Source organism: Oncorhynchus keta, chromosome 22 (genome assembly GCF_023373465.1).
Source record: "Oncorhynchus keta strain PuntledgeMale-10-30-2019 chromosome 22, Oket_V2, whole genome shotgun sequence".
NCBI lineage: Eukaryota > Metazoa > Chordata > Actinopteri > Salmoniformes > Salmonidae > Oncorhynchus > Oncorhynchus keta.
In genome coordinates, this window is record NC_068442.1 from 32,737,469 (window position 1) to 32,751,019 (window position 13,551).

Consider the following 13,551-nt stretch of genomic DNA (forward strand, 5'->3'; position numbering starts at 1 on the left):
TACATCTGAACGCAGACTATAACGGTTGCTATATTCACTCATTGTCCATGTTGTGTGTATCCAAGCAACTCCTTATCGCCATTTAACTCTAAATATGTTTTGTTTGCTCACAAATGTTGCTCCTGTTGGATTTCTTTTGAAGTTGAACCCCCAGTAATGTCCCCATTTTCACATCCCTTGAAGAAGACTGAAGAGCAGCTGATTACGTTAACTAATGCTGTGCAGTCTCTCACATTGACTTTCCCCCCTCTTGCAATTCTATTCGCAGTTCTCTTTTTTCCTATTGAATTGGTTTTCTTTTTATCGTTCCAAAAGTTGTGTATTGATTAAAGGCTTTGATCTCTGCTACAGCTTTTTATTTTTTAACACAGATTTGGTTTAGTGTCTCCCCATATAGACACATACAGTAATTCCAATCAGTCTATCTGAAAAAGAGTGAGTTTTGTAGGGAATTTGTAGCTGAGGGCTTAATTTTTCTGCAGGTGCTTTCAGTCCTATGTTATGCATGAGCCATTTAACAGGTCTCTTTGGCCATGTACAGCATTTTATATACATTACCCTCCATAATTATTGGGACAGTGAAACATTTTTTCTTAATCATGGTAGCATCCACATTAATGTGGAAGTGTTTAGAAAAATATTATATTCTTATTTACAATAAAAAGGGACTCCAAAATGACACAATACATTATTTACCAGTCATTTCTATTCTGCACAAAATCATCTGGAACACAACCAAAACAAACAGAAAATCACAAGCTTGATGCAGTTGTTGTGTGCTATGAATATGTGACCAAATACTTCACTTTTTACTACTTGAATATTTGATATAAGTTATAATTATAAATTATAACTATATAATATAAGTGAATTTGTCCCAATACTTGTGCTTCCCTAAAATGGGGGCACTATGTACAGAAAGCGATGTAATTTCTAAACGGTTCACCCGATATGGATTAAGATATCCTCAAATGAAAGCTGGCAGTCTGTACTTTAACCCCATAGTCATTGTTTGATTTCAAATCCAAACTTTTGGAGTATAGAGCCGAAAGAAGAAGAAATGCTTCACTGTCCCAATAATTATGGCGGGCACTGTATCTTACTATTACCACACATTCCTTTGCTGTTAGGCTACATAATGTGATATTACTCTGTAGCAGCAGGCTACGTTTATCTGACCTGGCATGGAAAATGTACTCTAAGTGTACAAACATTCTGTAGTACCTTCCTAATATTGAGTTGCACCCCCCTTTGCCCTCAGAACAGCCTCAATTCGCCGAGGCATGGACTCTACAAGGTGTCGAAAGCATTCCACAGGGATGCTGGCCCATGTTGACTCCAATGCTCCCACAGTTGTGTCAAGTTGGCTGGATGTCCTTTGGGTGGTGGACCATTCTTGATACACACGGGAAACTGTTGAACATGAAAAACTCAGCAGCGTTGCAGTTCTTGATACCCCTTTCAAAGGCAATTCAATCTTTTGTTTTGCCCTTTCCCCTCTGAATGGTACACATTCACAATCAATGTCTCAATTGTCTTCAGGCTTAAAAAATGTTCTTTAACCTTTCTCCCCCATTCATCTACACTGATTGAAGTGGATTTAACAGGTGACATCAATAAGAGATAATAGCTTTCACCTGGATTCAGTTGGTCAGTCAATGTCATGGAAAGACCAGGTGTTCCTAATGTTTTGTACACTCAGTGGAGATCATAACTGTAATTGGATCAATACTAAATGTTGGAAAGGTCTGCATCCTCTCGAGACACTAATTGTTCACATTTCCGTGAATCTTTGAGAAAAAAGATAAATGGATGAAAAATGATAGAGGCACACAGAGGCATGCAAAGCCAATATCCGCTGTTCCATCTGATACACAATCAAGAAGTGCCTGGTGGCTGTAGAGAGAGAAACTCATCATGAATGGTGTGTAAAGCAGCAGGATTTGTCATGTCAGATGGAGGACATGCTACAGTACGTGATGTGAATTTAAGATGAGTTACTGGCACTCTCCTGCAGCCACGGTTCTCATCAAAACCACCAGGGCTATGTTTAACTAAATGAATGGTCCCACAGCTCACACACCTGCACCTGCACACACACACACCTTCAATATAGTCCAGACTCCCGGGGCTCGCTGGGTTCGAAAGGGAGACCCAATGAGAGAAAAGGAAATCACATTTAGTCCTGAAAAATACATTGCTGGAGTTATACATTATACATTGCATGAATCTTTTAAGCCAATCCATCAGGTTCTCGTGTGTGTGTGTATGTGTGTGTACTGTACTGTCTACTGTGTGTCTCTGCATGTGATGGCTTTGTACAGCAAAATATCAGAAACATTTAGTATATTGATCATTCATTATATAGTACTCTAGGATCCAAATCAAATGGGGATGACAGTTAAGTTAAAAAATGCCCTTTATGACACGTTGTGCTATATACTAAATGAGGCATTGACTGTTCAAAATGAAATACCCAAAACAGACAGACACTCAGAGAAACACTGCTCAGATAAAGCTGACCTCATGGACTTTAAGTAGGCAATGAGATATATTCAACCAATTAATGAGCAGAGAGGAAAAACCAGACTTACTTCATCCTCGTTGACTTTCCTTCAAACAACACTGAACAATGTGGGTTTCTTTCCTCCAAGAGATCAGAAGAGTAGAAAGCAATGAGAATTTACACAGCGCAGTGAAATTCACTGTGAAATTAAAAAAATGTAATGCTTGATGTCTTAATATTTTTTTTCAGCAATCGTCGAATATCATCCTCTTTTAGTGCAAGTGGGTATAAATGTTCTTCAAACAGTTATAGTACAGGACTATCATATTGGAAAGATGTGTCCTTTCGGTTTCTGATAAGTCATAACCCTTTGTCTGTTTGTGATAATGGATTTATTCTAATATAATTAAGGTAAGACTCACTTGAGCTCTCTGTAGACAAAAGATGTCACCAACAAGATGCTAACTTTTCTCTTAGCAGAGACGACAGCAAACCTTACCCAGCTCACTCCAGGGCATTTTAATACGTATTTACAGCAAGAGCGAGATCCAGCAGAAATTCATGGCCCCGAGGGTGCTGTCGTTATTTTCTCTGTCTGAGCATAAATCACAGTGTTGTTCCCCTCAGCCAGTAGAATGCCGCGGCTGATGAAGAATCAGGTCCATCATGGAAATCACCTTGTGTGGTTATAATCACTGATATTTCTATTACTGCAACAGTAAATCCAATGGCTTCATCTAGTGTCACGCACGTACCTGTGGCTTCCGTTGTTAATTCATCTGTCAGCTTTACCAGATATTTCTGTGGTTTATATTTAATACTAGATGCAGATGGGTTTGAATGGAAATATATAGTGAATAAAAATATAAACGCAACGTGTGAAGTGTTGGTCCCATGTTTCATGAGCTGAAATATAAGATCCCTGAAATGTTCAATACACACAAAAAGCTTATTTCTCTCAAATGTTGTGCAAAATGTGTTCATAGTACAACCCTGTTAGTGAGCATTTCTCCTTTGCCAACATATCCTCCTGACAGGTGTGGCATATTAAGAAGCTAATTAAATAGCATGGTCATTATACAGTTGCACCTTATGCAGGGGACAATAAATTGCAACTCCAAAATGTGCAGTTTTGTCACACAACACAATGCCACAGATGTCACAGACGTTTTTAGGGAGACTGCAATTGGCATGTTGACGGCAGGAATGTCCACCAGAGAATGTAATCTTCAATTCTCTCCCATAAGACGTCTCCAACGTTGTTTTAGAGAATTTGATAGTAAGTCCAACCGGCCTCACGACAGCAGACGACGTGTAACCACGACCAGCCCTCCACCGTCGGCTTCTTCACTTGCGAGTTCGTCTGAGACCAGCCAGCCGGATTTCTGATGAAACTGTGGGTTTGCACAACCAGAGAATGTCTGCATAAACTGTCCGAAACTGTCTAAGGGAAGCACATCTGCGTGCTCATCATCCTCACCAGGGTCTTGACCTGACCTCAGTTTGGAATTATAACCAACTTCAGTGGGCAAATGCTCACCTTCAATGTCCACTGGCACACTAGAAAAGTTTGCTCTTCACGGATGAATCCCGGTTTCAACTGTAATTGGCAGATTGCAGACAGCATGTATGGCGTCGTGTGGGTGAGCGTTGTGTGGACAACGTTGTGAACAGAGTGCCCCATGGTGATGGTGGGGTTATGGTATGGGCAGGCATAACTGACCGACAATGAACACAATAGCATTTTATCGATGCCAATTTTAATGCGCAGAGATACCGTGAAGAGATCCTGAGGCCAGCTGTTGTGCCATTCATCCTCCACCATCACTGCATGTTTCAGCATGATAATGTAGTGCCCATGTCGCAAGGACCTTTGCACAATTCCTGGAAGCTGAAAATATCCCAGTTCTTCCATGGCCTGCATACTCACTAAACATGTCACCCATTGAGCGTTTGGGATGCTCTGGATCGAGCTGTACGACAGCATGTTCCAGTTTCCCGCCAATATCTAGAAACTTTGCACACCCATTGAAGAGGACTGGATGAGGCAAATGGTGGTCACACCAGATATTGACTGGTTTTCTGATATATAAATACATAAAATAATAATTAACTCCCAGTGATGTGAAATCACTGGGAATTAATTATTATTGTATGTATTTATTCATTTAAATGAACTGGTTTCCATATATGAACTGTAACTCAGTAAAATCTTCTAAATTGTTGCATTTATATTTTTGTTCAGTGCACATTTACCTACATACAGTAAGAATAGGAAATATTTTCACTGAAATGCACAAATATTTTACTTGAAGAGATACATGATAAATGATGCATCAACAAGCTGTCACGTTCTGACCTTAGTTCCTTTGTTTTTGTTTTAGTATGATCAGGGCGTGAGTTGGGGTGGGCAGTCTGTTCTTTTTTCTATGATTTGGGATTTCTGTGTTTGGCCTGGTATGGTTCTCAATCAGAGGCAGCTGTCAATCGTTGTCCCTGATTGAGAACCATACTTAGGTAGCCTGTTTTCACCCTTGAGTTGTGGGTGATTACTTTCTGTTCTGTGTTTTGCGTCACCGTTCAGGACTGTTCGTGTTGTCGTTTTCTTTTATCAGTTATCGAATAAATCTAACATGGACACTTACCACGCTACGCATTGGTCCTCCTCTTCTTCCACCTACGACGACCGTTACACAAGCTCAGAAACGCAGTTAGATTGGCATTCTGTAACACTCGTCGAAATGGGCAGACCAAGGCGCAGCGTGATTTGGGTTCATCATAATTTATTTGAATGTGAACCAGCAACAAAAACAATAAAGAGAAACAAACAAACGAACATACAGCCTTGTAGGGCTCAAAAGCAACAATACAAAACAAGATCCCACAAACAACAGGTGGGAAAAGGCTACCTAAATATGATCCCCAATCAGAGACAACGATAGACAGCTGGCTCTGATTGGGAACCATACCAGGCCAACAGAAATACAAAAACTAGACTACACGTAGAAATAATAAATTAGAACACCCCCCAGTCACGCCCTGACCTACTCCACTATAGAAAATAAAGGCTTTCTATGGTCAGGACATGACATCATTCACTTAATTCATCAAGGAACTAATTTGATTAAATGTATTTTAAATATTCATCATGAGTGTCTCTGTGGTCAGAGCCTGTACCCTCTGTCAGAATGCTCCCCCTCTCTGCTACCAGCTATTTACTGAGCTGTAGGACAGTCAGCATAACTGCAGAGAGAGAGAGGGCTGATAGGAGCAGCACAACTTGTGGTCAGCTGGCTTCCTTCCCATCACCTGCAGGTAGAAAATCTGTGGGAAACGAATCCTTTTTAGTGACAAAAAGACGGAGGACATGTCCCCTGGCAAGGCCCACCCAGATCTGGCTTCGACTTCTACCTCTTCAGACAACCTCTTTGTTTTAGCACTCTGCCTGGTGTTTTAATGAAACAGGTTATATCATCTGCCAGCTTGGTTTTATTTTTATAGCCTTTCATAATGAGCAGATGTAATATGTTCAGTGATGAAATGCAGATATGGCTAGTGCAGAGCTGTTGTCTAAATGTATTTATTCAGGTAATTACTTGAAGAGCTTCAGGCCAGAAGTATTTCAAATCACCTCAAAGTCAAAGACTTGGCTGTCTACCGGGAATGGTAGCAATGGCAAAGGTTACCAAGAGGTAAAACAAAATACCATTACTATGTGAGAAAGATAGAGCAACATTCACTCACTCACTCACCCACTCACTCACCCACTCTCTCACCCAATCACTTAATCAATCACTCAATCTCCTTTTCTTTAGACAGGTAATTTTCTGTTGCAAGGTGAAAAGAACAGTATTCAGAACCAGATACTAAATGTTAGCCCCTGTTCCACCACTACAGAACAGATACCTCCCCCATCTTCTCTTTCCATGGCAACAGTTGACTGATGGCTGTCTCCTACACAGGGATCATGAGCAAAATATGAGTTTTGTCCAGATGCAATCAATATCAGAGATTGGCTCTAACCCTGCTCCATGACCCATAGCCAGGTTTCGTGGCCTCTCCCCTCATCCATCAATGTATTCATCAGTTGGATTTAGGTGCAAAACAACATCCAATGAGCCCCATTGTCCGAGAAATCATGGCTATTTTTATAGCTCCATTTAAGGATGAACATATGAGTTGAGGGTTATCTTCTAGTTAACAGCTGGCCTCTTAAGAAAATGAACATTTTTGTAGGACACTTATTATTATAAAAGGAGAGTAGTCATATAAATAGTATACTTTACAGTTGATGCCACTTTCATACATTACTGAACATACAGTAGTAATATGATGAACAGGCTAAACATCTCATCACTTGTTGGGTATGTATTACTTGCTAAATCCATTGGTTAATTTTTTCTTCCTCTAATTTCTTCCTTGAAGTAAATACTTAACGTAGCTATATGTATGCAAATTTGAGTCTCCCAACTCATTAAAAGCATTCTAATTGCAACTCAGTGGCGGAACGGTCATCACACTGCAGACTCTATCCTTGCTCTGCGCTCCACCTCCTGCTATGCTACTGTATCCATCCATGGATGCAACTTCTGCTGCAGTACTGGAGTCAGAAAGTTAATATGACCTTGACAGTGTCTCAATAACAGTGGAATACTGGTTAGAGTCGGGGGAGTGTTTCAACATTTTAAATTGCCAATAAAATCTAAATGAAAAAAAAAATGCTTCACATACTTACAGGCTCTATATTGACACATAACAGATGAAAGAAGCATGTTTTGGAGTGGAATATATTCATTATATGTCACATTAACCAAACTAGTTTTACATTAAAGAAATCTATGCTTTCCTATACTTAAAGTAGTTCCGATATGTGATGGGTAGTTGGCCATTCTTTCATCCCAAAGAAGGATTTGTTGAAGTCAAATCATAGCTTTTGTACAAGAAGATGATATGTGTGGTTTGTACCCTCACACAGACTGTGTTTAACGTCTCTGCGACACAGACTGTGTGCAGAGTCTCTAGCATAAAAAATTGGCTTTTCAGCCCCAAAACATTTTGACTCGCACAATTTAACTCCGATTTATCTCCCCAACATCTGCACTTGAGGTCATCCAATTTCACCTAAGCAGGGGTTGGAACCAAAATTATTTTCCAATCATTTTGTACTGAACAGAACCATTATTTTTTCGTTCCATTCCACTGTTCTGACCAGCAAAATAAAGTTCTGAACCGGTTTGAACCAAAGAAGTTAAGGTTTATATTGTTCCTTTCTGTTCCTTTTTAAAACTCTGAAATCTATATATTTTTTTTACATTTAGCTCAACATTAAATTATTTCACCAATGGATAGAGCAGTTTGCTCAAGAGCGGGCAAGCTATTTACTTGCATTGGACAGACAAGTGAAGTGTAGTGTACGACATGCGACTGACATTAAGGTGAGGACAATGCTGGACATGAAGCGCTGGGCATCTTGTTGTTATCACATGCATTATTGCAAATAAGGCCCATAAAATTATATCTACAGAGGGGCGGATTCTCTGAAGGAACTGTGAATGTCTATGAACTTCAGAAAGTTGGCTTTGCGTAGTAGCTTTGTTGCACTTGTTTGTGGGGACTATTAACCGGTTCCCATGTTTTTAAAATGACGGTTCTGTTCCTGAACAGTATATATCACTTTCGTTCTCAGTTATGTTTCTGTTCCTCTAAAAACTTCGTTATTTCCGGTTTTCAGTTATGTTCCCTGAACCGGTTCCAACCTCTGACCCTGAGTGCTACTGGTTCACTCCAAAGTAAATTCAAGTCGGGGTATGAAAGAGTTTGAGTACCTGTATTAGTCATTCCTCCTGCTACACATAACACATTTGAACCCAGTCTGAATCTCTCACTGTGCTCTTTTGGCTTCCTTATGTCCTGTTTTGTTTTGGGAGGAGCCTTGCTAGGAGGGTTGGCACTGACTCCAGCTGCTCCTCCGAGCCGACAAGGTACAAATCTGTCGTTCTGCCTCTGAACAGGCAGTGTTCCTAGGCCGTCATTGAAAATAAGAATTTGTTCTTAACTGACTTGCCTGGTTAAATAAAGGTAAAATTAAAAAATAAAAATGTTCGGCCCTCTTTATATGTACACCGCGCTACAGTACAATCCTCCAACCAACCTTGGATGGTTGTAAAGCCCTGAAGTGAAGCCTGCTGCTTCCTTTCTCGCAAGCCTCTCCAGACACAATGAGACTTCTTTTTCACACACCACTGCTCGCACTTTAAAGCTCATTCCTTATTCATGTGATTGTCATGTTTACTGACAGTGCTGTGCAGCATCCAGGTTTCAACGGCAGTCATGAATTGCCCTGCCTTTTGTTTCCCTTCAGGACTTTCTGACACAACACACTTTCCCAGAATCACCCGAGTATGATATCCTCTCTCTATGTGTCTGCCTCTCCTTGATCTCTCCTTCTGTCAACACCAACATAAGAATATGATAGATGTTTCCATACGTGAATAACCTGTCTATCTCTTCTCTGCATCTAGTTTCACTTTATGGTGGCAAGGCCCTTCGCTCACCATAAGGTTGGGTGTAGAAGCGTTAGAAGGTCGAATTAATTTGTACTATGTTTGACGATATTGTACATATGCCTATTGTTTTTGGAACAAAGCAACAGGAACAAATCCTAGTGTAAATGTACTGTATGTTTGCAATCCATAGATGTACGGTTACAAAATCTATAGCAACCGCAGTGCACTCCTCTGACCTGTCGTTGAGTGCTTTATTTTTGTAGTGTTTTGATGGTTTTCCTACTTCATGCTCTGCATCCCTCTGTTTGCTGTAGTGTTCTTCAACATCCCCTCAGCCAAAGCACCTGGAGAACTGTGCTGCTCTGAAGAGCGAGAGAGCGCGCTCTACATTATGTATCAGCCAGTGTCTGGCAAAGCCTGTGGAGGAAATGTGCTGATAGAGATTCATTCTGCTCGTCTGCATAAGAGAAAAATGATCAAATAAAGATGAGGCAAGGCAACCACGTAAGGTGACACTGGGATTCAGGTGAGAGCCCTGTGGATGACTCGCATGGAGAGATTCAGAGACTGGAGCCTTTTATGGCCACGGCCCTCATTTGCATTTTGTTTATTTGTTTGTGAGAGGAGCGGGGAATGATGCGTGTGGGAGGCATGAGAGGAGAGCGCTAGGTGTGAGGGGGAGGTATAAGAGGAGAGGAAGGGTGAGTTGTGAGAGCAGAAGGTGCTCTGCTCTGTAGAACAGTGTCTTCTGTCTGTGAGGTACAAAAGTCTGAGAATGGTGCAAGGGTGTTTACAGACTAACAGACAGGCCGGTACTTTCCGGGATCCCCTCGAACAGTCATTTTGGGGCACCATCTGCCACCTGCCCCCAACACTGAACACATGCAGGTTGTGCCCTCTCTCCGCATTCCCACATTGTTTTCATTACACCAGTACACAGAGCCATTAGCCATTAACCTAGCTGGCAAGCAGCACACACTCCCCCACCCCATATTACTAATATCTTCAGGACACTTGTTTTGCACATGTTGTGTACTGTATATGAACTTGATATGGTCTAGCCACTGAGGGGAGACAGACACTTCTAACACTTATTCAACAGGAGTCAGCTCAGCAGGCAGTGGTTTATTTAAAACATTTCCTCTTCCTGTGAATTATCTAAATAGATCAAAATCTCTTAATTTTTTAAGTATGCCTAACGGCATAGATACATTCATGAATCCTCAAATGCATCTGGTTTTCTCATGGAATGTTGTTGTGTATGTCTTTGTGAAGAAATATTGAGAGGAGGCAAAAACTAAGTTGTGTGAGAGAACTGTTAGGACATGTATCATAGAAACAACATTGTGAAGAATAGAAGACAAGGTACTGTGTGAGAGACACCCATAGGTTTTTAGAGAGAGTAGGAAAGGTCTTGCTAGGAGTAGTACAAATCAAATCACAGTTTATTGGTCACATACTCAGCAGATGTTATTGTGGGTGTAGTGAAATGCTTATGTTCCTAGCTTCAATAGTGCAGTGGTATCTAATACGTTTCGACATTACACACAAATCTTAAAGTAAAATAATTAAATTAAGAAATATATAAATATTAGGATGAGCAATATCGGAGTAGCATCGACTAAAATACAGTAGAATGGAATACAGTATATAGATATGAAATTAGTAAAGCAGTATGTAAAAATGATTAAAGTGACTAGAGTTCCATTATTAAAGTGGCCAGTGATTCCATATCTATGTATATTGGGCAGCAGCCTCTAAGGTGCAGAGTTGAGTAAATGGGTGGTAGCCGGCTAGGGAAGGCTATTTAACAGTCTGATGGCCTTGAGATATAAGCTGTTTTTCAGTCTCTCGGTCCCAGCTTTGACGCACCTTTACTAACCTCTCTTTCTGGATGGTAGTGGGGTGAACAGGCCATGGGGTGGTTGATGTCCTTGATGATCTTTTCGGCCTTCCTGTGACATCGGGTGCTGTATGTGTCATGGTGATGCGTTGGGCAGACCGCACCACTCTCTGGAGAGCCTTGCGGTTGAGGGCGGTGCAGTTGAAGTATGAGCCTGCGATACAGCCCGACAGCATGCTCTCAATTGTGCATCTGTAAAAGTTTTTGAGGGTCTTAGGGACCAAACCAAATTTCTCCAGCCTTCTTCAGCCTCCTGAGGTTGAAGAGGTGCTTTTTCAGATTGTCAAGTGCCATTGGACTGAATGAAATGCTGTACTTCTGTTTGTACATGTAATCGAAGTATGTTGAGCAGGGCATTATAGAAACTTTTAAGCCTTTAAGCCTCACATTGGCAGTTTCAAATGACTCAAATCAATATTTCTTTGCATATCCGATTCGAATCTGTTATTTTTCCTGCAGTCTGAACAGCCAAAAAGCACATGGAACCGGATATTTCAAGCCACATTTCAAACCACCTTTGTATGGGGTTTGAAATAAGATACAAATCTGATTCCTGGCCATGCGACTTTGCAGTCAGTGGTTTTCAGACTTCTTTGTCATAGCTTGTTGCTTGCAGCTACTCTGTTGACAGTTTGACAAGAACATGTGGTAGGTAACTAGCTTGTTAATTGTTTATAACGCTAGGAAATATGCTAGAAAGCTAAACAGCTAGCTAGTTGACTTCTGTGGCAAACCAAAAAGGACCAGAAAGTTGGATCATCTTCTCCTTTGAGGCTTTAAAGGTGATCTTACCCTATCATTTTGATCATTCAAAGCTACTGGGAAACATCCATGGTAGGTATTGTTGTCACCTTCGCTTGATTGCTACATAACTTCTGCCTGATAGGAAGCACAATTTCCACCACAAATCAGCCTACACCACAGCACACATACCCATCATTACTATGACAACTAGCGTAGCCATGTCAGCAAATGATTGCTGTTTGGACAGTCAGTATTCCAAAACAGATTTGAAAAACAAAACTGATTTGAGCATTAAGGCCTGCATTGTGAACAAGGCTTTAGAGGGAAGTAAATCCCTATCTGATTACATTGCTACTAACCTAAACACTAAATAATCCAGGAAGTAAGGGGACTTTACATTTGAGGACTGGGTCAGGGAACATGCAGATATTGCTTCAGTTTGCTGTGGCATCTTCCTATTTTAGTTCCCAACCCAAAGGAAAATTGTGGGTTTATGTGATGTTCACAGCAGAATCTATTACAAAGGACTCAAATGTAGCCTTTTACTGATAGATTGAAGATTTGGTATGTATTTCACACCTGTGTTTATTCTACTGTACAATTGTGTTTGAACTCAAATATGTTAAACAGAGTTCATGTAATGAGAAGTCACTTTTGATGAAAAGTCACCGCTGAAAACAGCTGCATTTGCATAAAGTCATCATTCAGAAGTCAAGTGCCAGTGCTTGGACTGAATGAAATGCTGCACTTCTGTTTCTCATTTGTGGTCTACTGTACTGGAGAGAGGGAAAGAAGAAAGATAGAATTGCTATGGTAACTATATTCCCAATCAAGTACCAATAATTTGCCAACATTTGAAACCAAACCAGCTCTAGTTTGCTCTTCTGTCATTTTCAGCACTGTGAAGTCAACATCTGCTCTTCCAATGCAAAGCAGCCTAATTAGGATGAAGACTTTGTCCTGTTCTATCCCAGCTGTGTGCTATGTGCTACTGGGCCACACTGAGAGGGATATGGCCCAGTGAGGGTAAACTCCCTGAATGGATGCCCTCGCCCACATAAACAGAGAGGTGAATGCACCACAACCGCTGTGGTAATGAGAAAATTAGCCCAAGCTATTTGTAACTTCCTTAATTGCTTTGTGTCGATAGACAGCACACCTTCCAGCATACACGTAGCGACCTGCTAATTGTAAACCTATCACTCTCTCTGGGAAATTGAGAAGGGAGGGGATAAAAAAAAGCAATTGCAGAGAACAAAACAATGACTTATTTCTGGATCCTGATTAAATAAATGTTATTTAATGTGATTACTGATATTTGTGTGTGTTTTGCAGATTTTTTTATTTGTCTCAGTCCAGTGCAAACCATTATCACACATATTTTTAAGATCACCTATGGTCGTAGTTCAAGCAGAAATATTTGCAGTGATATCATGGTGTTATTAATTTGTTATTGCCTTAATGGTGCTCATTGCATTGTAGCTACTATTTTTCGGGTGCTTCATAACGGAAATGCCTAGTTTGTGCCAACCAATAGCAATACGAGCTCTGTCCATCCCATCCCTCAGTATGCATCTATCTCTGTTCTCTGCCCTAGTCCTCCAGGGGGGAACTGTGGTACCGTACTGGGTTGGTCCTTGGACATTAGTGGGCATATGTGTTGGACAGCAGCTCATCCGAACCCCTGTTTTGAGTAAATACCAGCTGCTGCTGTGACTTGCCATATGGAAGCCACACTTCCCCCAGAATGCAGCTCTCAGCCACTCAGAACAGGTGGAACGCATAGAGATTAAGGACTAATTCTGGCTGTACACTGTGATTTCACAATTTTACAATTTTAGCACAATGTACAGGTTGCAGGCAGGTTGCAGACATTTCACAGGTTTGCTTGG

The 13,551-nt window shown here is 40.9% G+C and overlaps 2 protein-coding genes across 3 annotated transcripts in view; both read left to right on the forward strand.

Moving 5' to 3' along the window:
* The window catches only part of LOC118401366 (kelch-like protein 25), a 997,662-nt gene that overhangs the window by 525,532 nt on the left and 458,579 nt on the right, over positions 1–13,551 (forward strand). The gene's annotated exons all lie outside the window — the stretch shown is intronic.
* Positions 1–13,551, forward strand: part of LOC118400862 (NT-3 growth factor receptor-like) — a 321,289-nt gene that overhangs the window by 269,226 nt on the left and 38,512 nt on the right. The window lies entirely within an intron of this gene.